The 14,791-nt window shown below is 45.7% G+C and overlaps 1 protein-coding gene and 1 long non-coding RNA gene across 2 annotated transcripts in view; both read left to right on the top strand.

The window, feature by feature from the left end:
* LOC125309769 (LIM zinc-binding domain-containing Nebulette-like) overlaps positions 1 to 14,791 on the top strand; it is a 156,648-nt gene that overhangs the window by 5,831 nt on the left and 136,026 nt on the right. The gene's annotated exons all lie outside the window — the stretch shown is intronic.
* On the top strand, positions 13,295 to 14,215 carry LOC125309772. Its single transcript, XR_007196188.1, has 3 exons — positions 13,295 to 13,666; positions 13,904 to 13,962; positions 14,162 to 14,215. It is a non-coding gene; the product is annotated as an uncharacterized LOC125309772 (long non-coding RNA).

Here is a 14,791-nt window from a genome sequence, read left to right as displayed (position 1 = left end):
TCCTCCTCCTCCCCCCTGCTCCTCTTCCTCCTCCCCCCCTCCCTCCTCCTCCTCCTCCCCCCCCCTCTCCTCCTTCTCCTCCTCCTCCCCTCCTTCTCATACTTCTCCTCCTCCCCCCCTCCTCCACCTCCTCTCCCCTCCTCCTCCTCCTCCTCCCTCCTCCCCCTCCCCCTCCCCCCTCCTCCTCCCTCCTCCCTCTCCTCCTCCCCCCACCTCCTCCTCCACCTCCTCATCCTCCCCCCTCCCCCCCACCTCCTCCTCCACCTCCTCCTCTCTGTGGGCCCCAGTCCTGGTCCATGATCCTCTCTCTCGTTGCTCCCTGCAAGATGAAAGGGGGCAGTGAGCACAGGATTAGTGGGTCAGAGGTACACACAGTCCACTCTTACATGGAGATGCATACGTCAAAAAACATTGTTCTAAATTATGTTAAAATATTTATGTCCCATCAGAATTCCCCTTTGGATGCCACTGAGCTATGATTGCATATTTTAAAACAATTACATAAGATGTTTCAATTATTCAACCCAGTACTCATGCTGCAAAAGTTCAAGTGTCTGATGTAGTAAATATTTTGTAAATCTGTCCATATTGACATCATCGTAACTAACGTGAAAAAGGCCTGAGTGATCGTAACTAACGTGAAAAAGAATGAAAAAGGCCTGAGTGATCGTAACTAACTTGAAAAAAGGCCTGGTGTTGTTCATCCGCAGGATGTGCCTGACATGCTTACTCTCCTCTGAGAGACAGACGGAGGCTGAGAGAATTATGTAACAACTAATCTTTCTGAACGCGAAGAGAGAGGAGGGGAACCATGCAGTAGCAGTCAGAGAAGCCACCGTTTCAGCTTAAGGGGGGGTGAGAGAGAAAGAGAGAGAGGGAGAGAGAGAGAAAGAGAGAGAGAGAGAGAGAGGGAGACAGAAAGAGAGGGAGAGAGGGAGAGGGAGAAAGAGAGAGAGAGAGATCTAAGAGGCTGTTTCCCTGACTCCAATACTTCTTCACTCTACTCCTAGAGCAGGCTGGCACAGGCATTCTATCTGACGTTGTTTCATGAGAGCTGATGGGAGTGTTGCTCTCGGAAGGCTGGCTGGCACAGCTCTGTTCATCACTCTGGTTGGATTTGGTTATTGAGAAGTTCAAGGTTATCTGTTTTGTTTCTGCCACCATTTTTCTATGCACACACCTCTAACACACATTTCCATCTCAGCGTGTGGTGGATGTTACGTTAATTACAGTGACTGCATCTCAGACAATGACTTTCTAGTCCTACTTCAATTTGACATGAAGATGCGGGTTGTTTGTTAGTCAGCAGAGAAAGCATACGTGCCACTCTTGAGTTTCTCTCTAGTCTCTGTGAAAGCGTACGTGCCACTCTTGAGTTTCTCTCTAGTCTCTGTGAATCTTTATTCTGTGACTTAGAGACACACATCTTGCTGACGGTCGGATGTCTGACGATGTTGGGTTAGTTGATTAACTGATGTCTGACGATGTTGGGTTAGTTGATTAACTGATGTCTGACGATGTTGGGTCAGTTGATTAATCGATGTCTGTGGCCCAATTATAATTGGGGTGTACGCAGCACTGTCAAACCCCACCAACCACCGTCGGCTTGTTTGCGATCGATGTGACATGTCATGATCGATGTGACATGTTGAATCTGCTGTGGGTAAAAGTGTTGCTCTGATTAGTAGTTCAGTTAGCGTACCTGTTGCCAAGAAACGCAGTGTAATCATCACATATCCCTAAACGTATCCTGAACACGGCCCTTGTGGTCTGTCTCTAGATGAGGCACTTCCTCACTTTCTTTTCTCCTCCACCTCTTTCTTTCTTCCCCAACTAAAAGACCCATGACTGACCAAGCCAGGGTCATTTGCAACGTCACTAAAAGACCCAGGACTGACCAAGCCAGGGTCATTTGCAACGTCACTAAAAGACCCAGGACTGACCAAGCCAGGGTCATTTGCAACGTCACTAAAAGACCCAGGACTGACCAAGCCAGGGTCATTTGAACCCCAGGACTGACCAAGCCAGGGTCATTTGCAACGTCACTAAAAGACCCAGGACTGACCAAGTCAGGGTCATTTGCAACGTCACTAAAAGACCCAGGACTGACCAAGCCAGGGTCATTTGCAACGTCACTAAAAGACCCATGACTGACCAAGCCAGGGTCATTTGAACCCCAGGACTGACCATGCCTGGGTCATTTGAACCCCAGGACTGACCATGCCAGAGTCATTTGCAACTTGCCCGTTATCCCTCATATTCCTAAATAGAAGTACAGACATAGGCCTGTTATGCACTGTCTTTGGTGAGCAAGAGTTTGTTTATGCTTTGTTTATCTGTGCCTGTGTATTTGTTTATGAGGCTGTTTGTTTATCTGTGCCTGTATATTTGTTTATGAGGCTGTTTGTTTATCTGTACCTATGTATTTGCATATAAGGCAAGCAGCACACGCCTTCGTGTGAGTTGACGGTGAGCTGTGTGTCTTTGCAGTGTGTGCGTTGCAACTATTTCTCGCCACACAAAGGCAACACAAGGCGACTCAGTGCCCAATCAGCATCATAGCTAGGTGTGTGCTGGCCCTTACTGCCCAATCAGCATCATAGCTCGGTGTGTGCTGGCCCTTACTGCCCAATCAGCATCATAGCTCGGTGTGTGGTGGCCCTTACTGCCCAATCAGCATCATAGCTCGGTGTGTGCTGGACCTTACTGCCCAATCAGCATCATAGCTCGGTGTGTGTGGCCCTTACTGCCCAATCAGCATCATAGCTCGGTGGTGTGGACAGCTACTGCCCAATCAGCATCATAGCTAGGTGTGTGCTGGCCCTTACTCCAATCAGCATCATAGCTAGTGTGTGTATAAATTTACTGCCCAATCAGCATCATAGCTCGGTGTGTGGTGGCCCTTACTGCCCAATCAGCATCATAGCTCGGTGTGTGCTGGACCTTACTGCCCAATCAGCATCATAGCTCGGTGTGTGGTGTACCCCGCCCAATCAGCATCATAGCTAATCAGGCTTCGGCTGGCCCTTACTGCCCAATCAGATCTGGAGGGTTGCGGTTCAATCCCATCAACCAGTGGGCCCAATCAGCATCATAGCGCGGCCGTGGCCTACTGGTTAGGGCTTCGGGCTTGGAACTGGAGGGTTGCCGGTTCAATCCCCAACCAGTGGGAACGGCTGAAGTGCCCCTGAGCAAGGCACCTAACCCCTCACTGCTCCCCAAGCACCGCTGTAACAGGCAGCTCACTGCGCCGGGATTAGTGTGTGCTTCACCTCACTGTGTGTTCATTGTGTGCTGAGTGTGTTTCACTAATTCACGGATTGGGATAAATGCAGAGACCAAATTTCCCTCACAGAATCAAAAGAGTATACTTATACACACAACAGGCAGCTAGAGCAGCGGGAGAAGCAATTAAGTGAGTTTAAAAACAGATGCTTTGGATTAGAATCACAGAATACGCTGTTAAGATCACATTTGTCTCAGTTTGGCTTTCATTTCAATCAGAGGTTAATGAAGTGAGCAGTCAGGCATGGGGTATCTTACAATAAGCCCGTACTGTATTAATGAACAGTGGCCTTGATTGTATGTCATGTATTTCAGCTCTCGAATTACTCTACCTGTGTGTTGATACACAAGTGCTGGATCTCAAACAAGCGTAAAATGAATGCGTACGCAGCATGGGGGGATTTGAGGATAGAGGCTAATTGGCTGTAATCATCAAAAGGCCTGCAGGAGAGGCTTCATGGTGACTGAGCATTGCACTTTAATTACCTCAAGTGGACACAGCAACGTTATCCTCATGGCGGGCTATTTGTTGGGACGCCTAAAGCAGCCAGATTTATACATTCTGTCTGATACAGAATCTATAACACTCTATAGGTATGAGGACAGAATCTAGAACACTCTACAGGTATTGAGGACAGAATCTAGAACACTCTATAGATATGAGGCCAGACAGGTTTGTTGAGGGAGAGGAAATCTGCCCACTGCCTTGCAGCCAGAGCTCTGTTAACATCAGATACAGCACTGCAGATCAGTGTTTGACCACATCAGATACAGTATACTACAGGTCAGTGTTTGACTAGCCTGGAGATTCCAGACCCTGGTCATCTAGAAAGATAGATATGTAGTCTATTTGTGTCTCTAGTTGTGTCTCTACTCTAGTTGTGTCTCTATTTGTATCTCTAGTTGTGTCTCTTGTTGTGTCTCTAGTCGTGTCTCTACTCTGTGTCTCTAGTTGTGTCTCTAGTTGTGTCTCTACTCTAGTTGTGTCTCTAGTCGTGTCTCTACTCTGTCTCTAGTTGTGTCTCTACTCTAGTTGTGTCTCTACTCTAGTTGTGTCTCTAGTTGTGTCTCTTCTCTAGTTGTGTGTCTAGTTGTGTCTAGTCGTGTCTCTACTCTGTGTCTCTAGTTGTGTCTCTACTCTAGTTGTGTCTCTAGTCGTGTCTCTACTCTGTGTCTCTAGTTGTGTCTCTACTCTAGTTGTGTCTCTAGTTGTGTCTCTTCTCTAGTTGTGTGTCTAGTTGTGTCTCTTGTTGTGTCTCTAGTCGTGTCTCTACTCTGTGTCTCTAGTTGTGTCTCTACTCTAGTTGTGTCTCTAGTTGTGTCTCTTCTCTAGTTGTGTGTCTAGTTGTGTCTCTAGTTGTGTCTCCTCTGTAGTTGTGCGTCTAGTTGTGTGTCTATGTAACCTGCGTTGTGTTGAACCTGCGCGATTCAGCCCTGCACACGCCCGGACTCGAACCCGCGAAAAGCAGCACCTCGGATCGGGAGGCGAGCGCGCTAACAAATGAGCCAATAGCCCAGGCTACTGGCTCGCATGCCAGCAGCACTCTTGAGGCGTCGGGGAGTGAGGTTTACCAACGTTCCACAAGCACAGCTAAGATAGCTGGCATCCGTTACATCTAGTTGTGTCTCTAGTTGTGTCTCCTCTCTAGTTGTGTGTCTAGTTGTGTCTCTAGTTGTGTCTCCTCTCTAGTTGTGTGTCTAGTTGTGTCTCTACTCTAGTTGTGTCTCTAGTTGTGTCTCTTGTTGTGTCTCTAGTTGTGTGTCTAGTTGTGTCTCTAGTTGTGTTTCCTTTCTAGTTGTGTGTCTAGTTGTGTCTCTAGTTGTATGTCTAGTTGTGTCTCTAGTTGTGTGTCTCTAGTTGTGTCTCCTGTTGTGTCTCCTCTCTAGTTGTGTGTCTAGTTGTGTCTCTAGTTGTGTGTCTAGTTGTGTCTCCTCTCTAGTTGTGTGTCTAGTTGTGTGTCTAGTTGTGTCTCCTGTTGTGTCTCCTCTCTAGTTGTGTGTCTAGTTGTGTCTCTAGTTGTGTGTCTATTTGTGTCTCTAGTTGTGTCTCCTCTCTAGTTGCGTCTCTAGTTGTGTCTCTAGTTGTGTCTCCTCTCTAGTTGTGTGTCTAGTTGTATCTCTAGTTGTGTGTCTAGTTGTGTCTCTAGTTGTGTCTCCTGTCTAGTTGTGTCTCTAGTTGTGTGTCTAGTTGTGTCTCTAGTTGTGTCTCCTCTCTAGTTGTGTCTCTAGTTGTGTGTCTAGTTGTGTCTCCTGTCTAGTTGTGTCTCCTCTCTAGTTGTGTCTAGTTGTGTCTGTAGTTATGTCTCTAGTTGTGTCTCTAGTTGTGTCTCCTCTCTAGTTGTGTCTCCTATCTAGCTGTGACTCATTCATATATTCTAAGCGTATTTATGAGAAGCCTGCTGAGGAAATGGGCCTCTGCATGTGTTTCTGTCCACTGTGTTATGTGACTTAAAATGCACTGATTAAGGGAAGCGTTCTGGACAGTGGTGGGATCAAAGCGTGAGGTCATCAGGTCGTCAACGTGTATGAAAACATGTACAGTATGTAGAACTGTTTTCATCATTTTTAATCATGTTATACTTATGCAAGTCAACAGTCAATCCTCCGCCCTCCCGTCAATCAGATTGTTATGCGCATTAGAAGCCTGTATGGGAATGTCCAGCGTGTCCAGTCAGGTTTTCTTATTGAAATGGTCAAAATGTGCATTAACAACGGAAGTCCAGCTGATATCTCCCACATCATCACTCTCTTTCCCCCCAAAGTGACACATTTTCACACACACCCACACCCATCCACACACACACACACACACACACACACACAGTGATGCTTCTTTTGTCATATCTCATAAAGGCCTGATCCTGTGGTAGTAGAAAGAGCCCCAGGGTAAACGTGCATGCGTGTGTGTGTGTGTGTGTGTGTGTGTGTGTGTGTGTTCCCTGGTGCTGAGAGGTGTCCCTTGAATGCGTAACCCCCTAACCCCCCCATGGCCTCCGCAGTGCTGGGATATGGGACATGTTCCCTCAGGGCCAGGATTAGGCGCCGGTGCGGACAGCCGAACGGTCTGGAGAAGTAGGGCAGGAACCCTAGGATCTGGACACTCAGAGAAGGAGCAGGAGGAGGAGAGGGAGGAGAGGGAGGAGGAGGGGAGGATCTGGACCCTCAGAGAAGGAGCAAGAGGAGGAGGGGGAGGAGGAGGAGGAGGGCAGGATCTGGACCCTCAGAGAAGGAGCGAAGAAGAGGAGGGGGAGGAGGAGGAGGAGGATGAGGGGGGGAACGGCAGGGTCTTCCTCCTCCTCCTCCCCCTCCTCTTCTGGCCTGAGACCTGAAGCCTCATGCTCTCATGTCCAGCCTGACCAGTGAGAACACACGGCTATGTAGACACGGCTGTTACAAATAGACACGGCTGTTGTCCTGACAACAGGAGTGCAGCTCAAGCAAAGAGTATAGAAGTAACAAGAGGCGAAACTCAATAGAACGTCCCATTGCAACAAACGCACCCATAACCGAGCTGCAGCTCCGCCATCTTGGACTGAACGCAACACAACTGTCATAGAACTTAATGATATCGGTCCAGATTAAAAAGTTTCTTACAGTATATAAAAAAATATATCTAACCTTTTCTCATACCCTGAATTCCCCAACTGTCATAAATAGTGTTGAGAAATGCAAAATATGATGAATAAGGCTATACATTTATTCATAATAATTTAGCTTCCAACAGATTTGACAGATGGAAATAGGCACCCACCAGCCCAGCACTAAACTCCGAGCGTGGTAAACAAAATTGGATATTTCAGGCAGAAAAAGCCCCGGTAAGAACCAAACCAGATTTGGTTCAAATCTGCACACCTATGGCTACTGAAATGTAAGGTTAATTTATCAAATGTTATTTTGAGGTATTAAAAAACATCGTTGTTTTAGAATTTTCGAACGAAAGGGGTGGTAATTGGGGCTTTGATTTACAAAGCTGATCAGGGGCACTGATTGTAAAGTGTTAAGAAAATGGATCGATTTCTAAGAGAAATGAAGTTGGTAGGCTATGTAAGATTAGCCTATTTACCTTTTCATCCAACGTATGTCCCTCGTCGTGAAATTATTAAATGATCGTGTTGCCGCTTGCTGATAGCCATGTATGCTAGTTAGTTAGCTTCTCTAGTCATTCCAGTTGACAGGCTGGCTAACTTAGCTTGAGCTAAGTGGTGGCCGTCTATTTTATTTGCAGTTTAAACATAGGCCTACTGTATTTTCAAGTAGACTTACAGTCCGGAGGGAACAGTGATGGAAAGTAAACTTTCTGTCATGTTGTAGATTAAAAATCCATTGTAAAGTCTTTCTGTCAAACTTGTTGTAGATCTGCCCAGTGAATGGACATGATCTGTAGCCCATGTATTGTATGTAGCCCTACACAATAGTATTGCCATTTAATTTGAGCAGTGTGATATTCAAATATTTTTTTTTCTTATACATATGACCTGTAGTGTTTAAAAGTGAACTAATGGTTCGAAATTGAGCACAATATAGTGACCAATCTTGCTGGTTTACGTTGGCATGTTCTGATTGAAGTCAACGGCCATAGTGGCATGATCAGTCCAAAATGGCGAAAGCGCGACAGCAGCGCCAACTAGCGATTGTTGTCAAAACTGCAACAGAGTTTCGCCTCTTGTTACTTCTATACTCTTTGGCTCAAGTGAGGGATTAGACAATTCCAAAGTGAATTTGTGGAGGCTTTGTGTGCCACAAGCTGGGTTTCCATCTGACCATTCAAATAAGAGATCCATCTGACCGTTCAAATAAGAGATATGATAAATGATAGTTTCCCACACGATGCATTCTTGCTGTTGTCAGTTTGTTCAAGATAAGACAGAAAAAAAAACACTGATGTCCTTTTCCGCTCCTGTTCCCAGAGCTTGCTCTGTGTTTTTTTCCCTCCAACACACCAAGTCGTAATGTACCGCCTGCCACTGGAGTGAAGTTGTCAGCTTGCCCAGGCCAACAGGTACTTCAGAGAACAAAAGACCGATTGGGTTCTAGTGGGGTAGATAGCCCAGGTGCTGGTTGGGTTCTAGTGGGACAGATAGCCCAGGTGCTGGGTTCTAGTGGGGCAGATAGCCCAGGTGCTGGTTGGGTTCTAGTGGGGCCGATAGCCCAGGTGCTGGGTTCTGGGTTCTAGTGGTGCAGATAGCCCAGGTGCTGGGCTGAGTTCTTCTGCTGTGTAACTGATACGATGCAGGACAAAGGCGGGTTCATTTGACCGGTGTCAGCTAGCTTTCATGGGTCACTAATACTCCACTGGGCCAAATACTCTGCACCCTTTTGATACAGACACCTTCAGGTAGATGTTAAGGAGCTGATATTGAGGCGCCATTCAAACCGAAACCCCAAAAACCATAGAGGTTATTATTATGATTTACCTTGGATCAGTTGCACGTTGTTCTGTATGTTCAATTGCACATTATAGCAATACAGGTGCACTTCAAAGATACATCATACTGTAACGGTCATTTATGAGGTAGGCCCTTATATTGTAATGGTCATTTATGAGGTAGGCCCTTATACCGTAACGGTCATTTATGAGTTAGGCCCTTATGCCGTAAAGGTCATTTATGAGGTCGGCCCTTATACCGTAACGGTCATTTATGAGGTCGGCCCTTATACTGTAACGGTCATTTATGAGGTACTGTAGGCCCTTGGCATCATTGAAGCTTGAGAACACAGAGTGGGATTTGATTTGGGGTTGTGTTCTACTCGAAATGGAGCATTCCAAAGGCCACGCGTGGCTGCGTGCGTAAGTGGAGACTGGTGGAACCCAGGGTGAGACGTCAGCGTGAGACGTTAGCGTGAGGCGGTCAGGGTGAGACGGTCAGCGTGAGACGGGCAGGGTGAGACGGGCAGCGTGAGACGGGCAGCATGAGACGGTCAGCGTGAGACGAGACGGGCAGCATGAGACGAGACGGGCAGCATAAGACGATCAGCGTGAGACGGCCATGGTGAGACGATCAGCGTGAGACGGCCATGGTGAGACGGTCAGCGTGAGACTAGACGGTCAGCGTGAGACGAGCCTTTGAATCCACATCACAGAAGCCGTGTGTTCCTTCCTTCCTCCGCTGCCTCCTGTGTCAGAGGGACAGGAAGTGACACCGATCCCACCCCCCCCAACCTCCGGCCCAGCCCCTGTCCCCTGGTCACTCTCCTATCACCAAGCCATTCTCTCTCTCCCTTCCTCCCTTCCTCTGTGTGTGTGTGTGTGTGTGTGTGTCTGTCTGTGTGTGTGTGTGTGTGTGTGTGTTTGTGCTCCCCAACCCTCCCCATCACCACCACTCCCACTCCTCCTGGACATCAAAGAACCACCACACACACACACACACACACACACACACACACACACAGGAAGCTAAACAAACCCGAGAATAAGAGTTCGGTGCGGGGAGTGTGTGCTGCCTGCTGAACAATGGCTTCCAAATCGGGCCCGCCGCGTCGCGCTCCACTCCGGAGCATTGTGGCGCTTTTACACCACACTGGCCGTCGAGAGGTACGGATGTGTATGTCTCCGTCATGAGACGCGTTTGAAAAGGGCAGGGCGTGGAGTGTGTGTGTGTGTTGGGGGTTATATTTAACACTCTGACGTGCTGGGAAGACATAATGCTTCAGTCATGGAAAATCTCACAGTTTGAGGAAATAAGACGTGTCCCCCCCCTCTCACCTTCTCTCTCCCTCTCTCTCACCCTCTCTCTCTCTCTCTCTTCCTCTCTCTCGCTCTCTCTCTCTCTGTCACCCTCTCTCTCTCTCCATCTCCTGCTGAGAGGACCGTTCGTCCGCTCCTCCAGAGGACGGCCTGTAGATAGATAGATACTTTATTGATCCCCAGGGGAAATTCAAGAAGAGCCTGTGGGTTCAGCAGTGGGAGATCACCAGCGAGCTCGCTCCCAATCCCTAAAGTCTAAATATGATTGGCTTCCTTATCTGATGCAGGATTTGCACCCCCTGAAGCTTCATTAGCTGCACACACACACACACACACACACAGATCTCTTAATCTCCCGCCTTCACTCTAGTAAGCGCAGATTAGTTATTAAAAATGATGCACCGGTAAGCTTATTACAGGAGATTGCTTTTATTCTGCACATGACTGGCAAAGTAGTTCAAACCAAATGAGCACCTCAGGCTAATAAACCAACGAGCTGCACCTGTTAGCGCTGTGGACACTAACACACACACTCCCACAAACACACACACGGTGTGGAGGACCTGAACTTCCAAGTGGAACACCCGAAGGTTGTGGGTTCGATCCCAGGGGTCGACAGCATCGTGGCCCTCAGCGTGTCACACCCGAAGGCATTTAACCCCGTGTGGCTCCGGGTGGATCTTGCGGTTAGTTCACAGTAAGTTATTCAGGACGAGAGGGTCAGCTAAACGAAAGATAATATAATGTAAGCAAACAATTTGGTGAACCTTTAGGGAAATATGTCCCTTGTGAGTGTGTTTGTGTGTGGCGTGGTGGTGTACCTGGTGATGGCTGATTACCAGGTCCCCAGATCTGTAGTGTATGTGTGTGTGTGTGTGTGTGTGTGTGTGTGGGATGCAGGGCTGAGTGTTTGATCAATGCAGCAACTCCCCTGCTGAGTGGAGAGATGAGGTCTATGAATGAGAGAGAGAGAGATGGAGATAGAGAGAGGGAGGGAGAGAGGGGGAGAGAGAGAGATGGAGAGAGATAGAGGGAGAGAGAGAGATGATAGATTTTCGTGGAAAATTGGTCACTAAAGGTGAACTTAAAAAAGACAAAAGTTGTAGTTTTCCAAAGAAAAAACAAAAATAACAAAATTATGAAATTTTCAATTGGCAAAGAACTAATCGACCAAACTCAAGATTACACTTATCTAGGGATCTCCATCAACTCAACAGGAAAATTATTTTGGCAGTAAAAAACCTAAAAGAAAAAGCACAACGATCTCTATATGCTATCAAAAAATAATTTCAAGCCAATATTCTCATAAGAATATGGTTAAAAATGTTCATGCAAGTCATCGAACCTATTGCCCTCTATGGGTGCGAAATATGGGGACCACTTTCAAGATATGATTTTGCGGATTGGGAGAAACACCCAATTGAAGCCCTGCACACGGATTTCTGCAAAAACATTCTTAGAGCTCACAGAAATACCCCACATAATGGCTGCAGGGCTGAACTGGGCCAGTTCCCCATTACATTATAAAGCCCTAAAAAGCTCAGAATTAAATATAGAGAAAAGTCCCCTAAATCAATTCATCTTAAAGCACAGTAATCTCACTCCAATTAATTTGACAATGCCCAAAACTAAAAAAGATTCAATTCAATTAGCGAATAAAATCCATCCAAATTCTATCATAGAAAAAGAAAAAGAAAAATATATATCATATTGGACAGAAATCACAAAAACATAAACTTGAATGTTATCTGGCAAATAAGCACAAATATGAATTGGCCCCATATCTAAAAACGCTCAAAGACAAAAAATTATCCAGAACATTGACTATGTACAGACTCAGCGAGCACAATCTGAACATCGAAACAGGTAGAAGGAAACAGACCTGGTTACCAAGAGAGGCCAGGCTGTGCCACCACTGCCAGGAAAGTAAAATAGAAACAGAGCTACACTTCCTAACAGAATGCAAATTTTACACAGACCTCAGAGAAACCTTCCTTACAAAAGCAAGTACCATACGCCCTGAAATCTTAGATGAAAATAACGAGGGTAAGCTAAAATATATCCTGGGCGAAATTCCAGAAATTGCACTGGCAGCTGGAAAATATGTACTAGTCCGATCATTTAAAGACTAAATGCAACCGTGAAGCCAGTGATTCCACCCATACTGTTGTTTATCTCCCCCCACCAATTTGACTATTCTATTAACCTACTTTTTCTTCCCTCTATTATTAGTGGGTTTGATCCAGCAAGACCACTATTGTTATTCTTAAGTTTACTTATATCTTCTTTTTCACCCACTTTTTAACTACTGCTCCTAGACCGTTTGAGCTATCAACGCGGTTCAAACTCCAAAAATTCAGGCCCGGACCGGTGTAGTGCGCGTGTTACTTTCGTGTCGCTGGCCCTTGTCGTTTTCTCGTTATTCCCGTTTTTCTGCGTTTTTGGGCCCCATTGAAATGAATGGCGGAATGTTCAGGATTCTAATTCTGATTGTGACATCACAGCTCTAATTGTTTAAGCTTGCACCTGGCAGAGTTCTAAGCCATCTGGCAATGTCTAATGGGCTGGGCTGTCTGTGTACATGAAGGTGTGTGCATGTAACTTTTGACCCGTATGTCCGATTTTCATAAATGAGGTACCGTTGGAATCCTTGAATGAAGCCCAGTTTAATACCTTGCCAGCACCAGTTGTAAAGATCATTCGCGCTCTGCCATCTTTTTTTGAAGCCAATCTATGTTCATACAGGTCATTAAACAAATATATATATATATATATTTTCCAAATCCATTCAGCCCAGTTCAATGCCTTGCCAGCACCAAATCATTTTTTAAAGTAAATCCATGTTCATTCAGGTCATTTAAAAAATAAATATATTTTTTCCCAGTCCATTCAGCCCATTTCAATGCCCAGCTAGCTCCATTCAAACTTAGTCACATATACGAGAATTTACCATGACGTCACAACAACAAATACGTTCTTCCGGGTGGCAAAAGGCGAAACATTCTTCGATGGCACTACTAGTAAACAACCCCTTCCATGTCATTTAACCAGGGCAGAGCGATTGAGAAAACAGAGTAAATGGCTTGAATGAATGATTTTGCTACGGGACATCTCATTAATATTCATACGGGTAGGCCTATGGGAAGTCTCATGAGTCATATACGTGTCTCTTATTGGCTAGCCATACTGCGTCCACTCTACACCGCCGTAGTTTGAATGACGTGAAATGTCAGTGTCAGTCGACGAAAACAAATGCTACGTGAGGTAAATTGCTTGGAAGAAAGGAGAGACCCCGTCGCCGTAGCCTGATCTACAATTCAACAGGTAAGTTGATTCAAAAACAGACGTGGTGGAAAATAACAGACATAGTTAACATGATCATTGAGGGACTGACCCAGGAGACTACCGTTACCTCGTAATATTCTAGCCTAGTCTAGTCTACTACCATTTGTGAATGAGCCTCAGCCTACCATTGAGTAGTTCTTTAAGTGATTCTTGCTGTTTGACTTAAAATCTGTTAGGTTGTGGTAGATGGTCTATGTCCCTGTTGTCTAATAACTAAAAAGACTATGATCGTTTTCTGTTGCTCAGATCGGATGGCACAGACGTGAGCTTTTTTTGACGGTGAACTGGATAGCGCGCTGTAGCCTCGCGCTACATTCACTAAACTAAACTGGCGGTGATGAAACCAATCTGGTAGCCTACACATATCAATTATCCATCAGCTGTAGCCTACAATTCTGTTTTGCTTTTCCTATTTCTTCCATTGACATTTGATCAGTAGGCCTAGCCTACATGACACTCTTCCTTGTAATACTTTTACTTTAGGCAGTGACTAGTAATGAGTCTGATCTTCAAAAGAGACCTATGTTTACTTAATTAGTCTCGAATTTCCCCAGTTGAAGAAAATTATGCTCTGCTATGATTTTGTAGAGGGAGAGTTAAGAACACAAGAAGCAGAGTTGAAGAGCAGCAGGGTTGGCAGCAGAAAGGTAAATGTTGGATGAAATATAATTTGGGGTAAATTATATAAATGTTGGAGGAAATATTTTAGGTTAAATTAGGCTAAATGTTGGATGGAATTTAATTTAAAGTATTGTTAAGATTTCCTCTTAGCATTTTAATACTGTTTTTGTACATTCTTTCAGTCACTCTTCAATTTAACAGAACCATTTTTCTGACATTGAACAGATTTTAGTAGAGAAGTGAGAGCGAGACCAAAGACAGGCAGGAGCATCCAGTCCATACAGGAAGAAGGCAGGCAGGAGCTTCCAGAGACAGAAAGTTCACCTGAAATGTCTCTTTCTGCATATGTCCTTCAGCTGGACCAATCCGATTCCAGTAGGTACATTAGTAAACTGAAGCTCTCGTTTGAAGATCAGTTTCTGTCTTTGCCAGATCCATACAATCTAGATGATGGCTGGTATGCTGCTGATGCTGATAAATTGCCCCCTGTTCAGTATCTTGACCTGTATAACTACCTGATTAACACTCCAGGCCCTTGTACAGGTGAGGCCTTGCGAGCCTATAGGTCACTAGAGGCTTATAACTATTTTGTTTGTGATCATGTCCAAAACATCAAGCAGCATGATCTATCAGAAACAAGTCCTGTTGCTTTTGTCGCTGCCACAGTGGCTCCAGGACAGCGGATCAAAGAAGAAAAATACAAACCCTGGGTTTGTGTTCGTAGAAATGGCTGTATTGTTGCAACCCATTGCACTTGTGCAGCAGGTTTAGGAGAGGCCTGCAGTCACATTGCTGCTCTACTGTTTGCCATTGAAAGCATTACACAAAGCAGAGACAGAACTGAAGTGTCATGTA

The sequence above is a fragment of the Alosa alosa genome, chromosome 16, assembly GCF_017589495.1.
Source record: "Alosa alosa isolate M-15738 ecotype Scorff River chromosome 16, AALO_Geno_1.1, whole genome shotgun sequence".
NCBI classification, from domain to species: Eukaryota; Metazoa; Chordata; class Actinopteri; order Clupeiformes; family Clupeidae; genus Alosa; species Alosa alosa.
The sequence above is the reverse complement of the archived record's forward strand: the minus strand, read 5'-3'. Positions and strand labels throughout refer to the sequence as shown.